This window comes from Moschus berezovskii, chromosome 7 (genome assembly GCF_049115385.1).
Source record: "Moschus berezovskii isolate FMDL1 chromosome 7, NW_MosBer_1.0, whole genome shotgun sequence".
NCBI lineage: Eukaryota > Metazoa > Chordata > Mammalia > Artiodactyla > Moschidae > Moschus > Moschus berezovskii.
In genome coordinates, this window is record NC_142466.1 from 44,180,035 (window position 1) to 44,188,318 (window position 8,284).

At 39.6% G+C, this 8,284-nt stretch overlaps 1 pseudogene; it reads left to right on the forward strand.

Annotated features, from left to right (window-relative positions):
- Window positions 1-832: 832 nt before the first annotated feature.
- On the forward strand, window positions 833-4,192 carry LOC129557305 (T-complex protein 1 subunit zeta-like; annotated as a pseudogene).
- The last annotated feature ends 4,092 nt before the right edge of the window (window positions 4,193-8,284 follow it).

The following is an 8,284-nucleotide window of genomic DNA, read 5'->3' on the forward strand; positions in this document are numbered from 1 at the left end:
AGGCTGCCATGCTACAGTCCATAGGGTCACAAAGAGTCAGACATGACTTGGTGACTGAACAACAAAGAAGATCCAAAAGCCATGCTAACTAAATGTAATACAAAATTCTGAACTGGATGTTAAAGAAAAACAAAAGTGCTGCTAAAAAGCCCACATTATTGGAACAATTGACAAAACTGGAATATGCCTAGATTAAAAGTTATGTTAAGATTCCTAAATTTTATGGAGTTCAAGATAATGGCAAAGGTCATATTTGATGAGCAGAATATAAGACAGAGTCCCAGTTTTCAAAGACATTACATTCTAATTAAGAAAAGAAAATCAGCACATGAAAGAAAGTATAATACAAAAAAAAAAAAAGTGGCAAATTATCAGAACAGAAAGTAATTAGATGAGTTGCAGTGTTCTGAAGAGTATTCACAGGGAGATGGGAGATAAATGAGGCTTTCCAAGGAGGATGGGTTTGAACTAAGTGGGGAAGAAAAGAAAAGGGTTTTCTGTGTAGAGTTACCATCAATGTAAGAAGGAAGTAAGAAGAAACTCAGCTCATACAGTAGATTGTGCAGAAGACTTGGATAAAAAGTCAGTGATGCGGGACAATAGGAATATCATTTGACGTGTAAGAGGAAAGTACCAAAAACTTCAAACAAAACTTCAACACACATCAACTAAATTAGAAGAAATTAGATTATGTAAACACATGGGTTTTAATTCATTTTTTCTAATTTGAGAATTTTTAAAAACTCTGCCTAAAACTTTTTTTAAGAGTAAGTCCTGGGCTCAGGGCTTTTCGCCACACCGCGCCCCCTTATCTTTCTCTGCTGGGTCAGCTATGGCGGCCGTGAAGACCCTAAACCCCAAGGCCAAGGTGGCCCGAGCCCAGGTGGCATTGGCGGTCAACATCAGCGCGGCCTGGGGGCTGCAGGACATGCTGAGGACCAACTTGGGGCCCAAGGGCACCGTGAAGATGCTTGTTTCTGGTGCAGGAGACATCAAACTCACTAAAGACGGAAATGTGCTGCTTCGTGAAATGCAAATTCAACACCCAACCGCCTCCTTAAGAGCCAAAGTAGCAACAGCCCAGGATGACATAACTGGTGATGGTACCACTTCCAATGTCCTCATCACTGGAGAGCTGCTGAAGCAGGCGGATCTCTACATTTCTGAAGGTCTTCATCCCAGAATAATTACAGAAGGATTTGAAGCTGCAAAGGAAAACGCACTTCAGTTTTTGGAACAAGTCAAAGTAAGCAAAGAGATGGACAGGGAAACACTTATAGACGTGGCCAGAACATCTCTACGTACTAAAGTTCATGCTGAACTTGCTGATGTCTTAACAGAGGCCGTAGTGTACTCCATTTTGGCCATTAAAAAGCAAGATTAACCTATTGACCTCATTCATGGTTGAGATCATGGAGATGAAACATAAATTCTGAAACAGATACAAGCTTAATCAGAGGTCTTGTTTTGGACCATGGGGCATGGCATCCTGATATGAAGAAGAGAGTAGAAGATGCATACATCCTCACATGCAACGTGTCATTAGAATATGAAAAAACAGAAGTGAATTCTGGCTTTTTTTTTACAAGAGTGCAGAGGAGAGAGAGAAATTAGTGAAAGCTGAAAGGAAATTCATTGAAGACAGAGTTTAAAAAATAATCGACATGAAAAAGAAAGTCTGTGGTGATTCAGATAAAGGATTTGTTGTTATTAATCAAAAGGGAATTGATCCCTTTTCCTTAGATGCTCTTGCCAAAGAAGGCATAATAGCTCTGTGCAGAGCTAAAAGGAGAAACATGGAAAGGCTGACTCTTGCTTGTGGTGGGATAGCCCTAAATTCTCTTGATGACCTAAATCCTGATTGTTTGGGACACGCAGGACTTGTCTATGAATATACATTGGGAGTAGAGAAGTTCACCTTTATTGAGAAATGTAACAATCCTCGCTCTGTCACATTATTGATCAAAGGAACAAATAAGCATATGCTTACTCAAATCAAAGATGCAATAAGAGATGGCTTGAGGGCTGTTAAAAATGCTATTGATGATTGCTGTGTAGTCCCAGAGGCTGGCGCAGTGGAAGTGGCAATGGCAGAAGCCCTGGTTAAATACAAGCCCAGTGTAAAGAGGCAGGGCCCAGCTTGGAGTGCAAGCATTTGCTGATGCATTGCTCAATATTCCCAAGGTTCTTGCTCAGAACTCTTGTTTTGACCTTCAGGAAACACTAGTTAAAGTTCAAGCAGAACATTCAGAATCCGGTCAGCTCATGGGTGTGGACTTGAACACTGGTGAACCAATGGTAGCAGCAGAAGCAGGCATATGGGATGGTGTGATCACTCACCTAGAGCCAGACATCTTGGAATGTGAAGTCAAGTGGGCCTTAGAAAGCATCACTACGAACAAAGCTAGTGGAGGTGATGGAATTCCAGTTGAGCTATTTCAAATCTTGAAAGATGATGCTGTGAAAGTGTTGCACTCAATATGCCAGCAAATTTGGAAAACTCAGCAGTGGCCACAGGACTGGAAAAGGTCAGTCTTCATTCCAATCCCAAAGAAAGGCAATGCCAAACAATGCTCAAACTACCACACAATTGCACTCATCTCACATGCTAGCAAAGTCATGCTCAAAATTCTCCAAGGCAGGCTTCAGCAATATGTGAACTGTGAACTTCCAGATGTTCAAGCTACTTTTAGAAAAGGCAGAGGCACCAGAGATCAAATTGCCAACATCCGCTGGATCATGGAGAAAGCAAGAGAGTTCCAGAAAAACATCTATTTCTGCTTCATTGACTATGCCAAAGCTTTTGACTGTGTGGATCACAATAAACTGTGGAACATTCTGAAAGAGATGGGAATCCCAGACCACCTGACCTGCCTCTTGAGAAGCCTGTATGCAGGTCAGGAAGCAACAGTTAGAACTGGACATGGAACAACAGACTAGTTCCAAATAGGAAAAGGAGTACGTCAAGGTTGTATATTGTCACCCTGCTTATTTAACTTATATGCAGAGTACATCATGAGGAACACTGGGCTGGAAGAAGCACAAGCTGGAATCAAGATTGCTGGGAGAAATATCAATAACCTCAGATATGCAGATGACACCACCCTTATGGCAGAAAGTGAAGAGGAACTCAAAAGCCTCTTGATGAAAGTGAAAGAGGAGAGTGAAGAAGTTGGCTTGAAGCTCAACTTTCAGAAAACAAAGATCATGGCATCTGGTCCCATCACTTCATGGGAAATAGATGGAAAAACAGTGGAAACAGTGTCAGACTTTATTTTGGGGGGCTCCAAAATCACTGCAGATGCTGACTGCAGCCATGAAATTAAAAGACGCTTACTCCTTGGAAGGAAAGTTATGACCAACCTAGATAGCATATTAAAAAGCAGAGACATTACTTTGCCAACCAAGGTCCATCTAGTCAAGGCTATGGTTTTTCCCATGGTCATGTATCGATGTGAGAGTTGGACTGTGAAGAAAGCTGATCGCCGAAGAATTGATGCTTTTGAACTGTGGTGCTGGAGAAGACTCTTGAGAGTCCCTTGGACTGCAAGGAGATCCAACCAGTCCATAAAGGAGATCAATCCTGGGTGTTCATTGGAAGGACTGATGCTAAAGCTGAAACTCCAATACTTTGGCCACCTCATGCGTTGAGTTGACTCACTGGAAAAGACTCTGATGCTGGGAGCGACTGGGGGCAGGAGGAGACGGGGACGACAGAGAATGAGATGGCTGGATGGCATCACCGACTCGATGGACATGAGTTTGAGTGAACTCCCGGATTTGGTGATGGACAGGGAGGCCTGGCGTGCTGTGATTCATGGGGTCGCTAAGAATCGGACATGACTGAGCGACTGAACTGAACTGAATTGTGTAAAGAAACAGCTTCTTCACTCCTGCACTGTGATTGCCACCAACATTCTCCTGGTTAATGAGATCATGAGAGCTGGAATGTCTTCTCTAAAAGGTTGAATTGAAGCTTCCCTTGTATCTGAATCCTGAAGGCTACAGAGTGATCCTAATAATACAGCTATGGAATTTTGGTCCAAGCTTCAAATGATCTTCAAAGGATTTTCTTTTCCCATATTAAAAAAGGAGAGAATACTGGCACCTATTCAGATTATGAAGTTCTGAAATTATAATTACAGTATTTTTAAAATTGCACTGCAGTGTCCACATATAGCATGTCATACTTACCCAGTAAACAGGACATTTTGCTTTACCCTCAGTGATAAAAAATATTAGATTAACATATGCTGTCTACCTTGTTATTAAATATTCATTGAAAAACAAATTTTAATAGTTTAATAATTTTTTCTAATGGATGTATTTTCTTTCCAATAGTTCCCTGTCATTAAGCATAAGACTTAAATAACCTAAAGTTTTGAAGCATTCCTGCTTCCAGAGCATACTTTGGACTTCTCATGCTTTTCAAGTAGCTTTGCTAAAATGCTTCCCAGAAGTGTTAAGTTATGAGTAGAAAGATGGAACCAGAGGCAATAGGGGTTCAAAGAGCTGAAAGTATGAAGTGGCAAAATAGAAAAGGCAGAGGTTAAAAACACGACTGAAAATATGGTGACTAAGGACTAGTGAGAGAGATTTTCCGGCAAGATTGTTATTTTCACAGCTCAGAACCTTTGCTTATACTGATACCCTTCCTAAATCCTCCAGTGTCCTGTTTTTCTTAAATTACTGTTCTCTTACACATGTTTGCACAAAATAGTAGATATATCTGAAGCCCTTGAAAGTGAAGTTGTGTTGCTAAACTTTGTGTTTTGAGGAGTTGGCAGTTGCCTACAGTAAGTGTGTAATAAATCTGAAGTTAAAACCTTAAAAAAATATAAAGAGTGTAAGTCCTTTCTTATAGGGGAAAAGTCTACCACTGCTGTCCTAAAGAACTTACTGTGATAATGAAAACATTCCAAAATCTTCAATGTCCAGTAAATGGCCATATGTGGCTAATGGTTTGTGTGACTGAGGAATTGAATGCTTAATTATATTTACTTTTGTTTCTTCCAGTTGAAGTACAGTTGATTTATACACTTATATTAGTTTCAGGTATATAACAAAATGATTCAATATTTTTATAGGTCATACTTCATTTATGTTATTGCAAAATATTGGCTATCTGTGCTGTACAAGATATCCTTGTAGCTTATTTATTTTATACATAATATTTTTTACTTCTTAGTCCCCTACCCCTATCTTGCTCCTCTCACCTTGCATCATCCCAGTGAAAATCACTAGTTTGCTCTCTGTATCTGAGAGTCTGTTTCTGCTTTGTTACGTCCATTTGTTTCAGGTTTTAGATTCCACATATGAGTGATAACATACAGCGTTTTTCTCTGAATTATTTCACTAAGTATAACATCCTCCAGGTCCACCCATTTGCTGTAGAAAATGGCATAATTTCATTTTTATAGCTGAGTAATATTCCATTCTATATATACAAACTACATTTCTTTATCCATCTATATACTGATGGACACTTAGATTGCTTCCATATCCTGACTGCTGTAAATAATGCTTCTAGGAACACTGAGATGCATATATCTTTTTTATCAGTGTTTTCATTTTTTTTTTCTAATATATTTCCAGGAATGGAATTGCCAGATTATATGGTAGTTCTATTTTTAGTTTTTTGAGGCACCTCCATACCGTTTTCCAGTGGTTGCAGCAACTTAAATTCCCATCAACAGCATACTAGGGCCCCCTTTCCTCCACAGCTTCGCCAGCATTTATTTGTAGACTTTTTGATGATAGACATTCTGACAGGTGTACAGTGATACCTCATAGTGGTTTCAATCTGCATTTCTCTGAAGATTAACAATGCTGAGATCTTTCCAAGCGCCTAATGCTCATCTATGCATATTTTTTGGAAAAATGTCTATTTAGATGTTCTGCCAATTTTTTCATCAGGTTGTTTTTTGATATTGAGTTATACAAGCTGTTTATATATTTTTAATATTAACCCCTTATTAAGTCACATCATTTTTAAGTGTTTTCGAACATGGGTTTTCTTTGGTATGCAAAAGCTTTTAAGTTGAACTAGGTCCCATTCGTTTATTTTTACTTTCCTTTGCCTTAGGAGGCAGATCCAAAAACATGTTACAATTCATGTCAAAGTGTTTTGCCTCTGTTTTCTTCTAGGAGTTTTATTGTTTCCAGTCTTACATTTAGGTTTTTATACTTAATTATATGTTATGTTATAATTACATTTAATTTTAAGTTACTTAATAAGTTTTATGTGGCTATTAGTGATCTTACCAGACATCACTGGTATGTACCAAAGCTCTCTCAGGGCTGACATGGATGACACAGATGTGTGCCCTCATTTCCCTCTTAACCTCTCACATGTAGGTTCAGCATCAGCTCTCTCCTCTAACCCTTATTTTTGTAAAGGCATCAGTGTTACATACGGGATGACAGTTCCAGTGAGCTTAGAAAGTAATTAGGTCAGGGTTTCTCATTTCTGAAATGTAAAGTTCACCCTGAAACATCATGAGGAATAAAGCTCACTTGAAAACTAAGCAAATATTTGGAATTCCAGTTTCTATTCTTTCCTTAAGCTCATCCTTCCGCATACTGTAATGAAGTCTGCAGCTCATGTGATCAAAAACTGGAAGCAGCTTTCACAAAGGCCTCCCACGAAAGTTCCTACAGTAAGGACACAGAGGGGTCATGATGCTATGAGCTCTTTCACTGTGATCTCAGCCCCTTAAACCTCCTGCAAGAGCAGCAAATTAAGCTGCCCTTCTAAAAATTCAGCTTCCAAAATTCTGGCACATTTAGGCTTTTCCTTGGGTATAAAAATCCTTCAGGCCCTTATGCTCAAGAATGTACATTTTCTCTCCTAAAAATAAGTGAGCAGCAGGTGCCATACCAAACAAGTCTTAAATGATTTAAGCTGCAGTTGGGAAGGCTCCATAATGTAATTCATTCCAGTTACTGCTCATTTGGAGCTGGGGGAGGCTTTTGATCTAGCTGCATGAATTTCAGATAATTTCTACTGGACAGTTATAATTTTGTTATCAGTCTTTGCAAGTTGAACTTATAGTCTATTTGAAGTAATAAGCACATACACACACTTTCCTATCAAAGGTCAACATCACTCAATGCTGCTAAGAATAGGCAATATGCAATATTTAAGGGTCACTTTTCATTCTTTTTCAGCATTCCTTGTGACATTTTATGCCCTGGCTCTATTTTATCACCGCTAGAAAAATACCATAAATAATTGGCTTGGGATGGGCAAGGGAATGTGCAGAACCTCTCTGCTGATTACAAAATAATGCCAAGCATTTTGTACAAAAGGCACTGCAAACTTCTTCCTGGATTTTAAAATAAAGTCAAAATTCCAAACATTTTGTTCAATTGTTCCCATCAAAATATGTCAGAAATTCCCATGCTGTTTTACAAATCAGCATTACTACACTTGAAATCTATTTAAATCTCAAAGAAATGAGGGAGGCAGTAAACAGGATAAACAATCACAGGTCAAAAAAATTTTGTAACTAATTATTGAAAACACGCCCCTGTTAGTTTAGATTATATATGCATATAACTAGCATGCAAACCGGAGAAGGCAATGGCAAGCCACTCCAGTACTCCTGCCTAGAAAATCCCATGGATGGAGGAGCCTGGTTGGCTGCAGTCTGTGGGGTCGCTAAGGGTCGGACACGACTGAGCGACTTCACTTTCACATATTGGAGAAGGCAATGGCAACCCACTCCAGTGTTCTTGCCTGGAGAATCCCAGGGACGGGGGAGCCTGGTGGGCTTCCGTAAATGGGGTCACACAGAGTCGGACACGACTGAAGTGACTTAGCAGCAGCAGCATGCAAACATTAGTATGCAAATGATATACTGAATATAGGAGGGCTTGAAAACAGGAAACTTCTGGTAAGAAAATATTAGGGAGGAAAGGTCAGTTGCTGCTCCCAAGGAAAGGCTCAAGATCTAGATTCTCAGTCTTTGATAACACCTGCAGTCATCATGGGCAGGGAGCAAGTTACCCTGGGAGGAAAGACTCAGTGGGGGACATTGTGTTAATGAGCACAAGCTCCTATGTGAACTTGCCATGAATAGGAAAGGCAGGGATGGAGACCAGAGGAATCTCATGGCAGTAAAACAGTATAGAATGCTTCTCTTTCTTTGTACAATACATACAACAGAGGTGATATTAAGCCAGTTCATTTCTAGTTTCAAGTTTATTCACATAGGATTTCCTCTCAAAATGCCTTTCTCCATGCCCCACATCTGAAGTGACCAACTTTCTGTAGAGTTCG